This window comes from Erinaceus europaeus, chromosome 4 (genome assembly GCF_950295315.1).
Source record: "Erinaceus europaeus chromosome 4, mEriEur2.1, whole genome shotgun sequence".
Taxonomy (NCBI): Eukaryota; Metazoa; Chordata; class Mammalia; order Eulipotyphla; family Erinaceidae; genus Erinaceus; species Erinaceus europaeus.
Genome location: NC_080165.1, coordinates 151,409,304 through 151,429,150, shown reverse-complemented (window position 1 = coordinate 151,429,150; position 19,847 = coordinate 151,409,304). Strand labels below are relative to the sequence as shown.

The 19,847-nt window shown below is 38.7% G+C and overlaps 1 long non-coding RNA gene across 1 annotated transcript; it reads right to left on the bottom strand.

Annotated features, from left to right (window-relative positions):
- Positions 1 to 1,265: 1,265 nt before the first annotated feature.
- LOC132538333 (uncharacterized) lies at positions 1,266 to 18,895 on the bottom strand. The gene is made up of 2 exons (XR_009549730.1): positions 18,817 to 18,895; positions 1,266 to 1,596 (listed from the first exon to the last, which is right to left on the bottom strand). It is a non-coding gene; the product is annotated as an uncharacterized LOC132538333 (long non-coding RNA).
- Between the last annotated feature and the right edge of the window lie 952 nt (positions 18,896 to 19,847).

Below are 19,847 nucleotides of genomic sequence, written 5' to 3'. Positions count from 1 at the left end.
GATTTAACGCAGAACAAATATTTAATAGACAGGAAATTAAATGTAAGAATAGAGCAGATGAAACTGAAGATCTTCATGTGTTACCCAGCTTTTCTAATGGAAAGTTATCAAGGAAAATAGAAGGCCCTTTAGACAGGTTATAGTGAACTACTTGTTTTTCATCAGAGGAATTTTGCATGTGTACCTTGGTCACCTTGCTAGCATCTAACTCTGGTAGCCATTGCCATTCACTCTCCATTATTCTGACACTGTGACTTACTGGTTAAATGAGGAGACCTAGACCTACTCACACAATCAGAGCGCATGTGTTGTCAGGATGTATCTTTTTTTTTTTTCTTATTGAAAATTAAGCACCTCACAAAACAGCAGCGACATCAACTACTAGTGCAACACAAGTCAGCTCAGCAGGACTTTCCTTCCCATAGGAGCAAGACTTTGCACCAGGAGATCAGCGTCAGCTTTGGGTATTGTCGAGTGTGAGGGGAAAACAGACTAAAGCAACTGTGCTGTGTTGAAAAGTATTTTCTGTAGTGCTTTGCTATGTAACTCTGACTGAAGCTCAGCATGCAAGACACTCATCTCAACCTTCATGTAAATTCCAAACGTATTTACAAATGTGCCGAGAGGAATCATAGCCTAAAATCTTCTGTTTTCTCCAATAGGATCAAGAGGAGAGAAATACTGTATATGTGGCTATAAAATCATAATGAATATCTATTTAGCACATCTTTCCTTTAGAAATTGTATGTGAGCTAGAAAATGCTTCATTTGCCAATTCTATTCTTTGGTACTCAGTGTGTGTGTGTGTGTGTGTGTGTGTGTGTGTGTGCTGTCATAACCTATCTGGCCAAGCGTGGACTGTCTTCAAAGATTAAGTGCACCTATTTTGAACTGGAGGCTGTGTGCCGTAATTTTTAGCTAACCCGTTTCCTTCTTAGTGAAAACAGAAATAAAAATATATCGTGCACACTTCATTGCGGGAGCCTTTGACCTCAGCTGCCTGTCTGGCTGAGACTGTGATGAATGCTTTGTGTCTCTTCATTTTTAATTGCTCATAAATTGTTATCCCACAAAACACAAAACTAGCCTTGTCCTCATTTTAGTTGGGGTTGGAGGTCAGCCTAACAGTAACACAATTAAGGAGGGTCTTTGTGTGGGGGTGTGGGAGTGAGGAGGGCACTAAGGTGGCAGGAGGGTAAAGAAATGTAGTGATCCTTTCTAAAGAAACACAAAGAAAATTCCAACTTTTGAGCAAAAACATCACACACAGAGTAAATCATGCTTGTTTGACAATTGTGTCCGAAGTGCTTTGAAGGACAGCAACAAAGAACGTGAATTATATTTCAAGCTTGCGTTCAGGCAAAAAAAAGAAAACGTGTTTTTGTGATTCATGATGCTGAGGATAAATGAGTGCTGAGGACACGTCTGGCTTCCTGAAATACCAGAGGCACTCAGGTGCTTTTCAGAGACTCCGCGTATGGGATGAAGGCCACAGAAGTCAGTCTTCAGCTTAGCGCCACTCTTTTCTCCTCATGTATAGTCGCTCCTGGAGATTTCTTCCACTTCAATCTGATTTCCATGCACCATCCGTCTTTCCTGTGGGGTTTTCAGAGGCAGTCATTGTTTTCAATTATACTTTCTTTATGCAAGGAAGGTATGACCTTATACAGTCAAGTGGCAAATGTCAATGAAACTAAAGCTTTTAATTTCTTTCCTCATTTGTGAAGACTGTCAAAAATAGAGATGATTATGCATTTTCTTTATTCTGCTTAAAATAGTTAAAAACCCAGTTAGAAGCCTATTGACTGATTTTGTTATTTTGATTAAACCAAACCAGAAGCAGCAAGGTCTAAATGCAAACGGAATTGGCCTTAGAGTGAGACATTCCTTTTCCTTCTCCCAGCCTGAATATTTGCTGACATTTTTTTTTTAATTCCAGGCACGTGGTTTAACTTCACTGAGTTAAATTCTTGTTTTCAAAATGAAAATAAATGTTAAGTATTTACCTTATAAAAACACCATGTGAGCAAGGGAAGATTATATATCATACCTAAATGTTTTTTTTTCTCAAAATAATTACATAATATACATTTTGGTTGTTGCTACGATTCTGTTTCATTTGAAGCACTCTTGTCTTAATAATATCTCACAGTACCTTTGAATAGTTTGTCAAGCTTAGCAGAATTCTGAATAACCAAGTGATATTCTCAATATCAACTATACATTATTTTATAAATCTCATTTGTAGCAAACTATTTTTTTTGCAATAGATCTCACATTCTTATCCATTTTGTTTTGGCAAGAGATAAGGTCACTTGACTGTAGCATAAACAGCAGTGCACACACTGGAGCACTGCCCACCCCTTCTACACATATTGCTGGTATACTTAGCATATTTCCAGGCACTGCTTCATTTGGGGTTTTACTGTTGTTTGTTTTTTTACTGCTACCAAGATTACCACTGGGGCTCAGTGCCAGCACTATAAACCCACTAGCCCAGCAGCCATTTCTTTTTTCCTTTCTATTTTATTTGCTAGGGCAGAAAGAAATAGGGGAGGATAGAGAGGGAGAAATATAGGCACCTTCAGACATGCTTTACCACTCAAGAAGCATCCCCCTAAAAGTAGGTAAAGGGGACTTGAACCTGGGTCCTAGCACATGATACGTGCTACTGGGTATGCCACCACCCAGACCCCTCCATGCATTGTTTGATATACTTAGGATGGAATCATGAACAAAGTGAAAATAAAACCTGTTTTTAAAAGAGGTGGTTGTTGGAATACCTAGTAGAATGATTCATAAACGTCGTGTGTTTTGGGGCTATCGAGACCAAATTGCTAAATTGTACATTGAAGTAAAGTTTCAATCTTATAACTCAGTGAATCTCGAATATTTCCACAATGCTATCCCAATGGAATAATAAACTAAAATCTGTGCTCTTAAAATTCAAATGCTAGTCAAAACAGTGTACAATCAGGATGATTTTTAAAATATATTATTTAATCTAAAATGCAGATGTGACTACTTGCATTAAACATCCAAAACACATTTATTTTAACGTTAAACATTTCTCCCGAGACTCTAAGTAAAATTGATGCTATCAGGGGCAGACCAACATTTTTCTATTAACTTCTCCTTTTCCCAATACCCTAACTACTCATCAGCATAGACCCATTCTACTTTGAGATGAAGATTCATTGAGTTATCAAGATCGTTACAAATATGTCTATCAGTTTTGCCAAGTCCCATGGTGTTGCTTCTCAGAACACAACCAACATCTCATGTTCACATAGTTCAAAACTACATTAAAGATTACCCATAGTTCTTCTATTAGACAGTTTTTACAGGAGTTAGCCAAAGCACAGATCACCTAGTTAGATTACCTTCTTTCATTTCTCACTATCTTTGTTTTGTGTGTGTGTGGGGGGGGGGCGTAATATATGTTTAGTAAGTTACTAAGATAGCTAAGTTCACCCAGAAAAATTCATAGTGGACAAAATGGAAAAGGTTATCATCAAACCGTTCCAATTTCTTTCCCAGAGAAAGGATGAACTTGGACAACCTCTCCAGGCCACTGTCCTCTGTGTACCTATCAATGGCTTGTAGCTAGGCTTGTCACTTTACCTGCACAAAACTATAAAGTTATCTACAAAAACTAGCAGGGGTCCTAGTGCTCTGAACTCTGTGCTACAGAATGCAGAGTTCCAGAATTTCCATTATTATTATTTCTTATACACTCGTACACTCTCAGCCCCAATACAATGGATGTCACCAGTGTCACCTTTCAGTAAGATAGCCATGGCCAGCAGAAGGCCTGCAAATGCCAATTGTAATTAACTTTCTTTTCAAATACATTTGACAGTTTCATGCTGAGAAGTGCGTCTTACTTTTTGAACTTTCAGATTGCTTGGCTGAGCAAAATGTGTATCATTTTCTTTTAAAATTACCTTACAAAGAGCTATGCACTATGATATTCTTGCTCACGTCAGCCATTTACAAGAGATTTAGATTTTTAAGCAGATCATCCTTGTTCCAAATGAGAGACCTTGCGTTTGTCCGAGGCCTGGGCTATGTTCAGGTGCACAGCAGAGCTCCAGGCCAAGGATGCTCATATATTCATAACTGTCAAAACAATGACCCTTTCTCGTGGGTCCATCATCCCAGCTACTCTAGAAGGCAATAGTCCTGAGGCCTGTGAAAGTCAGAACCAAGCTTTCTGCAGTGACTAGAGATAGGAAAGATGTGCTCTTTGGGTCCAGTTCCCTACAATATAGTTATTTATCATTTTTAAAAATGACATAAAAATCAATAAAAATGGAAGAACTCTATCAATGCATCATTTCCTAATTGAGAGGCTTCAGCAGACTTTTGCAGTAAGAGTAATATACTTTACTGCAACCTACTTTAAAAAAAAAAATGTAAAAAAAAACCCCCTCACTTGACGGTTGCTTGTTTCAGCCTTTCGCTCGTTAGTCCTTCTTACTTTTATTTTCATAAAAGGAGGATTTGTGTGCAAAAGGGAAAAAAAAGTAGAGCTCCTGACCGGCATTTTGATCAAGGAGAACATCTTCATACTTCAATAGTGCACGTAATGGAATTGGTCAGATTTGAAGCATGGGAGCACATTTTATCTTAGATCTTTAATTTTTCACAGTTCAGCTGACAGAAATTTAACTAAAATGTTACTCTATGTGACCAGTAAATGGACTTTCCAAAACAACACTTGCCTAAATCTTACTGGGTATAACCAAAAAGGGCCTTTTTGGATTAATAACAAATGATTTAAAAACAAAAAAAAAAAAGCAGTTTTGAAACACTGTTTCTTCCCCCCAAGGATTCAAATTCAATATCTCAATATAAACATGAATTGAAACCCCAGACTTCCCGTGTGAAAAAATACACATAAAGATGAATTTTAAAATTACTGCTGAGAGCTACCAATAGGAGTGAAGAGGTCATTGAGGCTGACTCTGCCCTTGAAAATGAAACTTTGACCTTTCCCTGAAAATATAAAAATTATATTATAAAAACTACAATAAAAACCATGTCCTCTATTTCCTCTAAGTAAAACAGCAACAAAAGCAGCAATTCTAACTAGCTTATAGTGTTACACTTTCAACACAGTTTTTTAAAAAAATGACTTTTGGTATACATAGCATAAATCATGCACACGCACACACACACACACACACACACACACACACACACACACACACACACACACAATTTAGCTTCCTGAAAATATATTATTTAGGAGACCAGGGTAGCACATACCACGACATGCAAGAAGAAGCGTTCAAGCGTTGGACCCCATCTGCAGGGGGGAATCGTCTCTACGTTTTGAAGCAGGGATGCAAGTGTCTCTCTGTATCTTTCTCTCTCTATCTCCTCCTTCCCTCTCTATTTATGGCTGTCTCTAATAAATAAATAAAGATTATGAAAATTTTTTAAAGATAGTATTGAGATAACCTTGGTGGCAGTTAAATAGATTTGTGCTTGTGTATATATATATATATATATATATATATATATATATATATATATATAATATATATACACACAATATATATAATTTGGTGTCCTGTAGAATTTGCTCATAACAAGACCCCTGAAAGTCAGAAATAGACAGGTTTCAGTCTTCCTGCCTACTAATGCAAAGTGTATTTAACTTTATTTATTACTCTAGTGGGAGAGTCTAAGGCAAGAAAGTCACTTCAGTTGAAGAAGTTACCTTAGGTATCTGCCATCAGAAAGATACCATCAGAAGAAAATGCATTTTGGGGATTTGAGAGCTTCTACTAAAAGTCTCTTCCATGGAGTACTGACACTTATGTTCCCCACAAGTGAATTTTGTTTCCATTATTAAGACTGTCTATATCAGAGATTATTTCTACAAAACTTAACTGGCAAAATCCATGTTCCTATGAACCCTGTTACATTAGTACATGCCTTGTGAGGGCAGATACAAGCAGAACTCGATTGAAGTCGCTTCTGACGACTTAAAGAGATAAAACGATAGAAACAAAACATTGCTTAAGACAGTGTAGCACTGACTAGCTTTTTCTAGAATCACTCAAAAAATTTTATTTGACTTGTAATGTTATGCTTAGTTATTCTAGATGTACTGCATTTTAAGGCAATAAAATCAGCTGTCCAAATACTATTCTAATGTTCAATCTGTCAAAGGGAATTTTTCTCGATATGCGTTTTTAAATTTTTTTTTATTATATTTATTTTCCCTTTTGTTGCCCTTGTTGTTTTATTGTTGTAGTTATTATTGTTGTTGTTATTGATGTCATCATTGTTGGATAGGACAGAGAGAAATGGAGAGAGGAGGGGAAGACAGAGAGGGGGAGAGAAAGACAGACACCTGCAGACCTGCTTCACCGCCCGCCTGGGAAGCGACTCCCCTGCAGGTGGGGAACTGGGGGCTCGAACCGGGATCCTGACGCCGGTCCTTGGCATCGATATGACTTTTTTAAGGACGGTTAAATTTGGAAAATTAAGATAGAAGATTTGAAGTGGTCTACAAATATTTTGGAAGTCATGATATATATATGATTTCCCTTAGCCTTTTTTTTGTAACTTGTGGACAAATCAATACTTGTTCAGTGTAAAGGAACTTGGTTTATATTGTTTTTATTTTTCCAGAGCACTGCTCAGGTATGGCCTATGGGAACTGAACCTGGGACCTCAAAGTCTCAAGCAAGTATGGTATCACTCTAATTTCTCAGTTTATATGTAAATACAGTTGACATATTTATGCCTTACATTTTCAAAATAACTTAAGGGTGCTTTTCTCGTGCCTGGATTGTAGTTACACATATGTTGCTACCTACAAAGCTCTGAAAAGTTGCTGATTAATTCTGGTGCCGTACAGATCAGACACATGCATCTCTATCACATATCAAAACCCAAATAGTCATGCGCACCCACTTTCAGACATCTAACTAGCTTATAGTGTGCAAAGAAACCTACATATGTAATCTGTGGCCACTTACTTCCTAGTTCATCCTTTTCCAATTTATATTCCATTTTGAGAGCTGGCTAAGGACCTTGTGATCTGGCGCACAGGAGGCCAACTATAGAGGATTCTAGAAGGTGTGTGTGTGTGTGTGTGTGTGTGTGTGTGTGTGTGTGTGTGAAAATAGCTTTGAGACTATATGGAACAATACATTGTACCTGTTTCAATTCATTTTAGAGATAAGTGAAAGAACAAAGTATAATTCACAACGTGCATGCTTTTCAAAATCCTAAAAACAAAAACGCTAAAATATGAGAGACTGATCAAAATATGATAGAATACAAATTTGCCAAAAACTAATAATAAGTATAATAAATTAACTGAATAGAGAAAGACATAGACAACTAAAATATCTATGCTACTAACTTTTGTATGTGCATATTTTATTACAAAGCCTGAGACTCACAGAATGGCCATATCTGCCCTGCCGCTATGATAATGCTTAGGTAGATGTAAGTATACAGTTGAAACAGTCTGTTATATTTTTATTTTTTAACAAGGGATTATTATTCATACATGCAATAGAGATTTCTTACTTTTTCTTCATTTCCCTATTGATTTGATGTCTATGACACAATATTATTATACTGGGTCACACATAGAAATCAATAAGATTTGGCATAAAAATGAAATTTCATTGTTTTTAAGTATTTATTAAAGTAATCACCCAATGTTGAATATTACAGTTGGTGGTTGACATGTTGAGATGGGAGATAGACAGACAGACAGACAGACAGAGCTTTCTCTACTATGCTAGGGGCTGGACTTGAATCTATGTCCCATGCATGGGAAAGCAGGTACATTCTCCAGGGGAACAATTTTGCCAATCTTTATTTCATAAATGTAAACACCCACTTGCAAAATTAGAATAGTTCTCCTCCACATATAAACCTGAGGTTTCCTCTGGTTTTACCACTTATCTTTTTAAAATAACTTTTGTTTTTCCTTTTGCTGGTTCATGAGACTTCAAATTGAGTTTCATTCTGAATGTCCCAGGTCACATTGTAAAACTTCTTTGTTAAAGAGGTATTTTGTTTTTTGTCAATTTCTTTTTAGGTCCATCATCTAAGGACTTTGTCTAGGCTCTGCCTTTAGACTCTCACTAGTCCCATTGCCTGACCTTCCCTCCACTTTGTGCTATAATTGCATATGCTGCTAGAATATGCTTTTCTTTAACCTTTAGAAGCAAGAACAACAAATTCCCCACCTCTGTCCCTATGTATGTGTGTGGTTCAATTGTGCCCATTTAATTCACATTTCATGATCTTTCTTTATGAGGTCAGGCCAAACCTGTCCCTCAAACTCTCTGCCATCCTCCCTTCCTGATAGTATACTTCCCCACACACTGTAGGTGAAAAAGTACTACTCACTGTTTTGTTTTACAAGCTGATAGACTTTCTGAATTTCGAAAATATTTATTGCTCAGTACCCCTTGCCGTCAAACCAATACACCATTTTTCTTATTGAGTCAGCATTTATGCATGTATGATTTTACTTTATTATTCAGATAGGTGAAGTAGGAGAGACTCCACAGATTCAGAGCTTCTGCTTTTGTCGTGATGCCACCATGTCTTGCTGAAGTTTGAACGTGAGTCATACGTTCAAAGGGGGAAGCATGATCTCTCCCCAGAGAGTTATTGCCAGACCCAAATTCCCTCATCTTTGATCTTCTACCCAAGATTCAGCTCAAGTGGACTACTCACAGTGTTTTTTGACTCAGTCAGCAAAAAGGTGTTTCTCATTTTATTCAGTCCAGAATAAGTATACTTTGGCTGAACCTCAATCACATACTAGAAACCAATGAATCAAAGGTGAGTGAACTCTATACTCTCAATCGAGAACCTCAACATCTTTACGGGAACAGAAGCACTGATAAACGTCATTATCAAGCCTTTGTAATGTCAACAAATATTTGTTAAGAGCAGATTATATGCTGAGACTATGCAAAGGAAGTCAGAAAGGTCCTTCAGATTGTACATTTGTACAGTAAACACTTAATTGAATAAGAAGAACATAGCAGATAGTGACAAATTTCATTCCGAGGACTGGGTTAACGTAGTGGGAAAGACTTGTCACATGACAAATGTGGATGAGCACAGGGACTTGACACATGGATAACAAGAGGGCAGACAAAGGAGCTTGGGGAAAGCATTTTCTTTTTTCTTGAATTTGTTTTATTTCTTTAAAAAATACTTCATTTATTTATTATTAGGTAAAAGCTGAGAGAAATTGAGAGAAGATGGGGAGATAGAGAAAGATGATAACAGAGAGACACCTACAGCACTGCTTCACCACTTGTGAAGCTTTCCCCCTGCAAGTTGGGACCAGGGGCTTGAACCTGGGTCCTTGTGCACTATAATGTGTGTGCTTATCCAGGTGCGCCACCACCCAGCCCCTAGAAGAAAGCATCTTCAGCAGAGAAATAGTTATAAAGATTATGAATCCAGGACTTTTTTTGCACATAAGAATTAAAAAGGATGCATTTGGAGAAGAAAGGAACTGCATGAAAAATCTGATACAGAGAAACTAGAATGGAACCGTAGTTTTGAAGTCATTTCTGTTCAGATAGAAGATAGGGACTTAGAAAATGGTATAAAGTGGGAAAATTCAATATGAATTTGGGGTTACTCCAAAGTGTTCTGAGGAATTGGAGATGTATATTGATAAAGAAAGTCAAATTTACTGATGGTAATACAGTGTAATAGGAGCAGACCCAAGGACTCACAAAATATTTAGCAGGAAGTGATTATCCTTGTAAGTATATGTGGGGAGAGGCGGGGAAGGGAGCTGGAGAAGGAACTCTTAGAAAAGCTCACTTCCAAACAATGCTACCTATCTTTAGACACTTTGAATCACAGGAATCTAGTGTTTGTGTCAACACTCTTAATAAACCATGACTTTAAGTAAAACAGAAATTCAAACATATATGTCTTATTTCCACCTATCCCTTCAAAACAACTAAACAGTTCTTAGTGCAAAATGGTTTAAGTCATACAATTTTTTGGATAAACAAGTAAATGAACATACAACTCAGTGATAATTTTGCCAAAGAATTGCAAAGTACAGGAAAAAATCCAAACAGAACTTCACAGCATAAAGGAAACTTTGAATGCAGTCCAGGTTGACGTACAAAACTTCAGAAGTAGACTTAGGCTGAGGAGAGAATATCAACACTAGAAGACATAACCACCATTCTCGGTGAATTTAAAACTCTTGGAAAGAAAAGGTTTAGAAAAATGAAGTGCTTCTCTCTGAAATAGCAGAATCCATCAGAAAGATGAATATTCAAGTTATTGGGATCCCTGAGGGAGAAAATATAAAGAAAGGAGTAGAGAACATATTCAATACATGTTAGAAGGTTTTCCATACCTAAACAATGTTAAAAATATAGAAATACAAGGTGAATGCACACCTTAATTCTTGTATTCAAAACAATACACATCAAGACACATCATTCAAAACTGTCCAAAATCAGGAAAAAGGAAAAAAATATTGCAGGCTTCTAAGGGAAGGAAGAAAGTTAAATACAAAGGCAGAACCCTCAAGATTTCATCAGATTTATCATCATAAACTCTAGAGGGAATGAGGTAGTAGAATGGCATATTCAAAGTATTAAAAGATAAGAATTGCCAGCTATGAATATTGTATCCTGCTAAATCATCCTTCAGATATGAAGGAGAAATAAAGATCTTTTCAAACATTCAGAAACACAAGGAATTTGCCACTACCACTCTTGCCTTGCAAGAACTACTGAGAGGAGTCCCACATGAAAGAAAGAAACAAAGGAATTCCAACTTTTAATGTGATGATCAGTATTAGAATAGAACCGGAACACAACACTAGAAAAAAACAGACACAGGAGAGGGGAGAGCAAGACAGAGAAAGGCAGTCCAATGCTGGGGAACCAAAGCCAACTTGAAAAAGACTCTTGTACATATTTTAAGTTATACACACATTCATGATAACTACAATATAAAATATAGCACAAAGAGGGGGCCAGGCGGTGCGCACACATCACAGTGCACAAGGATCTGGGTTCAAGGTTAAATGCACACATCACAGTGCACAAGGATCTGGGTTCAAGCCCCAGGTTCCCACCTGCAAGGGGGAAACTTCACAAGTGGTGAAGCAGGGCTGGGGGTGTCTCTCTGTCTGTCTCCCTCTCTATCCCCCTCCTTCCTTCCCAACTTCTCTCTCTGTCTCTATCCAATAAATAAAAATAACAAAAAATAAAGAAAGAAAGAAGTAAAATATAGCACAAAGACAAACAGGAAACATATGTACAGTAGAAAAAAGTATTATAGAAAACACCCACATAAAGTAGTGTATAGGAAAACAGTCAACAAGAACATAAAAAGGCTTTTAAACCTGGAATTTCAAGTGAGGGCAGGATTTCCAGGCCAGTGGTGGAGGAAGCATGAAGGAGAGGTCAGAGTGGAACCAAGATAGAGCCATATAACCCATCCTTTTACTGGCAAACAGAGGTTGAAAAGGACAAAGGAGGCACTGAGTTGTGAGTTTTACTCTTCCCTCTGCAACCTCCAAAACAGTTAAATAAACTACTGCAATGAATCAGGACAGGAACTCACAAGTAATTCCAAGTAAGCCAGAAGCAACTAAAAATGAAGAAAATATCCAAATATTAATTGACACATTAATCACAGGAGTACAGAAAACTTTTAAGGAAAATGCTATTAGAAATAGGGGAATAACTGATGAGACCCTGGGAAAAATAAAAACGGGCTCTCTCCAGGTAGAGAACTGAAATGGCTGAGCTAAAAGGCCGCTAACAGAGCAAACTAATACTATAACTGAGCAAGGAAAAAAAAAATGAACGAAGAAGGAAGTTGAGGGAAAGGAGAGCAGATTAACAGAAGCAGAAAACAGAATTAGTCAGACAGAGGATGAGCTAGAGAAAACTAAGAAGGAGGTAAAAGTGCTAAAAATGAGTTTGAGAGACGCTGAAAGCAACAACAGAGACAGATGGGATGACCTCAAGAGAAGTGACTTATGCATAATTGGCCTACTAGAGGAAGAAAGAACAAAACAACCTTGAAACAAAAACAACAACGGCTGTAAGTAAACCACATTTGTCAGTAATCACTCTCTTTTCTTTTTTTTAATCAGTGATATAAAGATTATGATATAGCAAAGGTCTAATTTCATACGATTTTCACAGCCAGAGTTCTGTGTCCCATCCCCTCCATTGGAAACTGCAGTAGTTCTTCCAAGGTCACAGATATGGGTTGACTATTATTTCTATATGACCTTTTTTCCCTATGGCCCTACCTTTTCTTGTTTCCAAAGTCACATCCACACCTGTTACCACTTCTGAATGTCCCTCTCTTTCCCCTCTTCTTTCCCAGGGGTATGCATGGGCTCATAATGGAATTTGAGTTCAGAATCCTGTAGTCATTTTCCTCTAGCATTTCTCCCTCATTGGGTGTATGGACCAACATTCTTTTGGGGTGTGAAAGGTGGGAGTTCTGGCTTCTGTAATTTCTTCACCACTGGATGTGGGCATTGGCAGGTCAATCCCTACCATCATCCTGTTTCTATCTTTCCCTAGTGGGGTAAGGCTCTGGAGAAGTGAGGTTCCAGGAAACATTGATGAGGTCACCTGCTCAGGGAAATCAGGATGGCGTCATGGTAGCATTTGCAACTTGGAGACTAAAAGGTGGCAAGATACAATTCAAGACAACAGAACAAAATTGAACAATAAACAGGAATCAAAAAGTAGGAATAGTACAGATGAGAATAGAGGTCTTGTTTTGGAGAGAAGCTAGGAAGTCTATTTTAGGTGATGTTCCTTGGTGCCCATAACTTCAGTAATTTTTGCTTGAGCCTGATAACTAACATGCAAATACACTAAAACCACTGTTTGGATAGATGTAACCAAAGTTGAGAAAAGGGCTAGAAAGCTGGAAAGGCAGAGAATAGTTCCCAATCTTGAAGAAATGAGTTCTCACAGGTGTGTAGTGGTATCTCATGTTTGCCTTTACATTTTGCTATTAATCAGTGACTTAGAGGTTGGTCATATGTCTGTTGGACCTTTTGATCTTTTTATATCTGTTTGTGTCCTCTCCTCATTATCTTACTGGTTTGCTGATTTCTTACTTGCTTAGTTTGGTGAGTCCTTTATATATATTTTGACTATTAGCTTGTTGACTAATCTATAGCATGTAAAAATCTTTTCCCCTTGACTTTAAGTACTTGTGCTTTTTGCTGTGCAGAAACTTTTTAGTTTGGTGTAATCCCTTAGTTTATTTTTGGTTTTGCTTTACTTACAGTTGGACTTGAATAAATAGAGATGCTTTTAAAGCTTACATTGAAAGAAATATGCCAGTGTTTTCATCTATATAGTCCATTGTTTCTGACCAAACATCCAGATCTTTGATCCATTTGGATTTTAATTTTGTGTGTGGTGAAATGTGTTCATCCATCCTAATTCTTCTGCATTTTTTCAACCCAATTTTCCCAACATCATTTGTTGAAGAGATTCTTCTTTCTCCATTTAATGTTTTGGGCCCTTGTCAAAATTAGATGTTTATTAATTTAGGGAGACTCTTTCTATCTAAAAACATATACTGGGAGTGGTGAAGCCCTGTAAAAAAAAAAAAGGTAGTTATGTGAACAACTGTTTAAAAATGAGCTTATACTAGAAATGAACATACCCTATGACCCAGCAATTACTCTCATGGTGATTTATAAAAAGGGAGTAAACATAGCTATCTTAAGAGATCCATATACATGTATGTTTATAACCGCACAATTCTTCCTAGTCCGACTCAAGAGTTACCCAGATGTCCAATGACAGATCACTGGCTAAGATATGTGTATTTCATACAGAATGAAATAATACGACTCATTTTTAAATAATGAGTCCTCATCTCCTTTCCCTCACCTTGTATAGGACTTGATAGAACTGTGTTAAGTGAAATAAGCACCCCCCCCCGAAAAAAGGGAAGAAAAAAGAAAAAAAAGGATGAATACAGATTACCTCACTTATAGGTGGAAACTAAGAAACAAACCTAGTAAAGGAAGATCCAAAGTAAAACTTGGGCTTGGTGTAATGCATTCACCATAGGAGAGGAGCTTGAGAAATGAAGGAGAGGGCTGGGAAAGAGAGGGCTTTGGGGTCCTAATGCATGGTGGTAGAAAGGACCTATGTGAGGGTTGTGAGTGTTTGCAAATACCTATCACAGGGAAGAGAGAAGTTGTACCCAAGTGTCAACAGCTATCTGTAATCAATTGACACCCCAATTGCTGGGCTAGCATTGCAGGTGGGAGAGATAACCCAGGAACCAAGTTTGTGGTGGTAACAATACAAATCTTTATTCATGCGGGAGCCCCAGAGTCGGGTGGGAGCACAACAGGTTAAGCCACATGGCGCCAAACCGCCATGGCTGGCGTCCACCTCCTTGTCTGCACTCCTGCCCTCCTCCAGGTTGGGACACGGAAAGAGTGAGAAACCAGAAACAGAAGTGACTTTTATAGGATAAAACCAGAAGTGGCAAGTTGGAAACGGAAGTGGCTAGGAAAAGGGGTGGAGAAAGGGGGGTGGAGAAAGGAAAAGGCATGCTGGGAAATTCCTTAGCAACTGTTGCGATGGTTTTAAATGGTGGGATTAATGTTACCCTGCACGCAGGGCGGGTCTTGGGGTAGAAAGAAGATAGATCAAAGGAATGTGTGGGGAATCTTTCAGGCCAAACAATGATTATGTAAATAGACCATACTGTCAGAAATGGAAGATGGAGCAGAGGGAGGGCTAGCTTAATGCCCGACACCAATGAAGACAAAAAAAGAAAGAAAGAAAGAAAGAAAGAAAGAAAGAAAGAAAGAAAGAAAGAAAGGAAGGAAGAGAGAGAGTCAAAGGGAGAGAAGGAAAGATAATACAATACCAAATCTCCCTAGAGTGTAGTGTGAGGCAATCTTGACCTCACTCATAGCAGGTTGCACTCTCTTTGTAATTCCTCATTTCTCTCTATAGGGTCATTAATAAATAGAGTGGATATTTTTAGTACAGATATTTTTTACACTTAACTATATTACTCCCTGGATCCCTTCATGGGGTTTCTTAAGTTTAAGTTTATCTCAATCAATTCGCTTTTTAGTTGTGCATATTTATACTATACAAGCAATTTACATGTGCTGGCAATATCTATGAATACACCTTACAATTTCACTGTAATGCACAATCAACATCTATCACTCTGGTTAGTGGCTCCTATTATACTAGAAAGGATGTCACGTTCCTCCCATCACATGCCAAGATAGTGACCTAGAGTCCTACAAAAAGATGAGAGCAGAGAGGAATTTTATTTGTGACACCAAAACAACTATAATTCTTCATATATAGAGTGAGTGCCTAAAAACAAAAATGGACCAAAATAATGATTTTTGTTAAGATAAACACTAAGAGCTTTTAGGCATGTGTGCCGACATTTTTCTAGGTCATTGAATCAAATTTCACAAGGAATTTCTTTTATTTTATAAAAGAGAATTCTGTCCTTGTTTCATAAAAGTTGGGAATCTTGGTACTTAGGAGGGGTAGAGCCGATTACAGTTCCTTGATAATGCTAATCCAAGGTATAGGAGCGGAAGGTGATGGGCTGCTTGAGAGGCTACACAGAGTGAGCAGGAAGCTGGTGGGGCTGACTGCCTCTGGTGTCAGTCTTCCTAATCATGAAAAAATCAGAAAATGGGACCAAGTTCCATTTACAAGCAACTACGGCAAAGCCAAGTTTTCTTGTCTCACAAAACAAGATACTAAGGAGCCACCAGGTGCACCTGGTTAAGAGCACATATCACAACACATAAGGACCCGGGTTCAAGCCCCAGGTCACCAGCTGCAAGAGAAAAGTTTCACAGGTGATGAAGCAAGGCTGCAGGTGTCTTTCTGTCTTTCTCCCTCTCTATCTCCACCTCCCTTCTCAATTTGTCTCTATCTAGTATTAAAAAATTAAATATTTTTTTAAAAGATAATGTTGTTAAAAGAGAAAAAGGAGAGAGGGGAAATAAGAGCCAACAGATCTTGTTGTGAATCAAGTCATTGAGACAAACGTCTGGAGGCTGAAAGCTCAGGGACATCTTGAGAAGGGGCATCCCTAAACTTTCCTCGGAAAAGAATCTACCCCATACTCGAACCCTGGAGCAAAGATGATTGACAAACCCACTTTAAAACAAGGCTGAGGCAAGAGTGCTTTGCAGAAAACTGAAATATTTTACATATTACCAACGGCTATATTTATTATAAGCCTTTAATCCCCCTAATAAAAAGTTTAAAAGAATTTTTTTTTAATTTAAACATTTATACCCCCTGGTCCTCCCTACTAGGTGGAGCTTTAAGGACGAGGTAAGAAGAGAATACCTAGGCTTAAGGTGAAAACCTTGCCAGGTATATTCATCAGTGTCCTGTTCCATTTCCCACCATTAGGTCCGGTCTGCAGCACCAAGATCCTCCGTCCTCTGCCGTCACTGCAGTGAGGTTGGTGTATTTCCTCATCCAAGAGAGAATCCTGATGCTTCACGCCATAATTTGTATGATTAATCTTCTGAGCTTTTTGTGGAATTGCATTTCTGTTGTGGTTACTGCTCTTAGTAAATGCCGTGGCACTATCCATCCAACCTTAGTATCGAGGCAGTCACAACCCACATCAAAGCAGGATGCAGACTTAGCTCCACCGAAGGTGTCACCCATGAAGGATGGGCAGAAGGCCATCATCTTTTGGTTATTGACAAGAGTGAATGAGGCCAGAGAAGAGGGAGTGGAATTTGGAGCTTGTTATTTGAAATGTGATGATGCAGAATTTCTAGATTACTGCGACCTGACAAAATAAATAGCTCAGAGGGACAGGGCACTCCTTAGAATTCCAGGAGCTCTCTCCTCCATCTCTGCAGGTTCCTGTTGCCACAGATGTCACGTAGGGAGGGGTTTGTCCCTCCAGCTACAAGGGCTGCTCTGGAGTCCAGCGAGTAGGAATGGATGCAGAAATAGAGCAGAGGCTTGCCAGCGCTCATAGAGAACAAGTGGAAATGGCTTTATAGTAAGAGTCACTTCAGCGTGACTGTGGTTCACGCTTCCTGCCTCAGAAACACTTGAGAGCACCTTGCCTGATGTCACAGTGAAAGCGTGTTCCTCAGGCTAATGAATTATGTACCCATCCTTTGGATGTGAGTCTCTTCTGAGCACTCAGCTCTAAATGTGTGCCAGTGAGTATAAGGTGATTCTGTTAGGACAAGAGAGGTGCTGTAGACGCAGTACAATTCCCCCCAATAGCTTTGTGTCCATCTACAATGAAAAGAAAACCACAGGTGGCATTTCCTGAGAAAACGGAGATCTACACTCTCACCACCTAGTCCACGCAACCCCTCGTGAGCACAGCTGCAGTGCCAGAAGTCCTCTCTGGTGGCATGACGTCATGTCCACAGACACACATCTGCTGAGTGGCTTGGACCTTTTATCCTCTGCTGCCTAGCTCTGAAGAACGAACAATTCATATCTTGCATTTTCAGAAATTGTCATGGCAGGTATTCTCCAACTGAATATTCTCTACGTCGCAGTCGTCTTTGAAATATTTACCGATTCATTGTGTGTCTCATTATTAAAGGAACTCAAGGCTGTTTGAAGGTAGCTTAGAACCAGCAGGATAGCTTCATTGGGTAGAGGGCTGATCCATCACGTGTGCGATGCAAGCTGAGCCTGGAGCCCACCACACTGAAGAAAAGCTTGGTGTTGTGAACTCCTTTCTCTCTCTCTCTCTCTCTCTCTCTCTCTCTCTCTCCCTTCACTGTCTCTATCAAGCAAACAATGTGGTTTACATGTGTTCCCATTTCTTGGCTTCGCCCGGTTTCTGAGATGTTCTGGGGGCCAGGCTATCTTCTCCATGTTTGATTATCTGAAGATACTTGCTATTGATCGGTCCAGGTGGTGGCGTAGTGGATAAAGCATTGGACTCAAGCATGAGGTCTTGAGTTCAATCCCCAGCAGCACATGTACCAGAGTAACGTCTGGTTCTTTCTCTCCTCCTATCTTTCTCACTGATAAGTAAATACAATATTTTTTTTTTAAAAAAAGGTATTTGCTGTTGAGTGCGTTCAAACATACAGACAGTATTGTAGACTGCCCTGTAAAACTGGATATGCTTTAAGTCAATCATTTGAACTGTTAGTGGTTAGCTCCACACACCTGTGCTGTCTCTCGGAAAGACAAGTCTAATCTACGCCATCCTAACATCTGTCATGAGGCAAGTGAATGTGATGTTCTATTTTCGATCTATAGATTCTCTGATATTCCATAAACCTATAGACCCAGACTGCATTGGAATACAACTTGACTAATTACTGACACAGTCCCAGAAGGCAAGTATGCTTATAAGCATAATGTCTATATGCATGTATGTATATGTTACATATGCACAATTATATATGTATATCATTATATATGTGCATGTATAAGTAGTACAACTTTAAAATAATGGCAATGAGACTGGCTTAGTAAACTGTCAATTCGAAATGAACATATGTTTTGATAACACCAGCAAAGAAACACTGTCTTTGAAAATCTGTTTTCTTGGGTGATATCAGAAAAAGTGTATTTGAATGCTTGCTTCTATATCTTTTTGCTTCTTAAAATATTGTCTGAAAAGACTGTTATTGGCAACGATGAAAGAACAAAAATTTTACAGCATTTCACACCTTTTCTTTTTGAGATCCTCAGTCAAATGGTAAACCAAACATGTAGCAAAAATTAACAGTCCACACAAAATCAAAAGGCGGTAAGCTAAATATACCTGAATAAGAGGATATATCAATTAACAAGTCGTGTGCCAAGGTGAGCTCCGTCCAGGGCACCGTCTTCTTCCCTGGTGGTATGACTAATCCCAGGCATCTGTTCACTCACCCCCCCCCCTTACTATGATATGGTTCCTTTAGGTTGCTTGGCAACCATTATAATCCTGCCGCGCATGCGTGCTGGATGATAAATCCTATCTCCCTTTATTTTTCCCCTCCTTTAAAACAAGGAATTAAAAAACAAGATATTCCTCCCTTTTCTAATGGACAAAAAACATCTGTGGGTATTTCAAAAGCATATAAAATGCCTGCGAGCATGCAGATAAGTAATTACAATTCTTCACAAAATGTAAGTGATCGTTGCCTAGTGTGTCTGCGTGCAGTTATTATTTGCAATGCCTCTCTTTTGAATATGTGTGCGTTGCTGCACATATGTTGACATAGGTTCCTGTAGGACTATAAAGGGGGAGAGAGAGAAGGCGAAGACAGTGACAGCTGTTATGTCCCGAACAAAGGGAATGAAGGGGGAATTCCTGGAAATAATCTTAGTTAGTATCATTTTAAAGAGAGTATGCAATAGTTAGAAGACAGGACTTGGATTAAATCCATCCACTGTTTTTTCTTTTCTATAAGAAATCAGACAAAGCTTATGGCCTTCTCCTCTCCCTCCTTGGCAAATGCTAGTGTCCTGCTGTTTGCATTTGTTTTTGATCTGCCTCATTAAAAGACTATTGATGGCTTGAACTATTGTCCTTGTTCAGGTGCTGATTTACAAGCACTAATATCTGACTGTGCGGGATTAATGGGAGTCCGGCAGTTTACGACTATCCTGAGGTCCCTGACCACACATGTAGGGGTTTGGGCAGGGGTCACGCACTCCTGTGAGAAACTCCAAAGCAGGCTTAAACCTGGGGACGTTTTAATAGGATTGAATCTGTAATAGGATTTGGCAGCATGGCCGAAACTAGATGGTGGGGCTTCTTTAGGGTTTCTTTTTCTTTCTTTCTTTTTTTTTCCCTTTCTTTTCTTT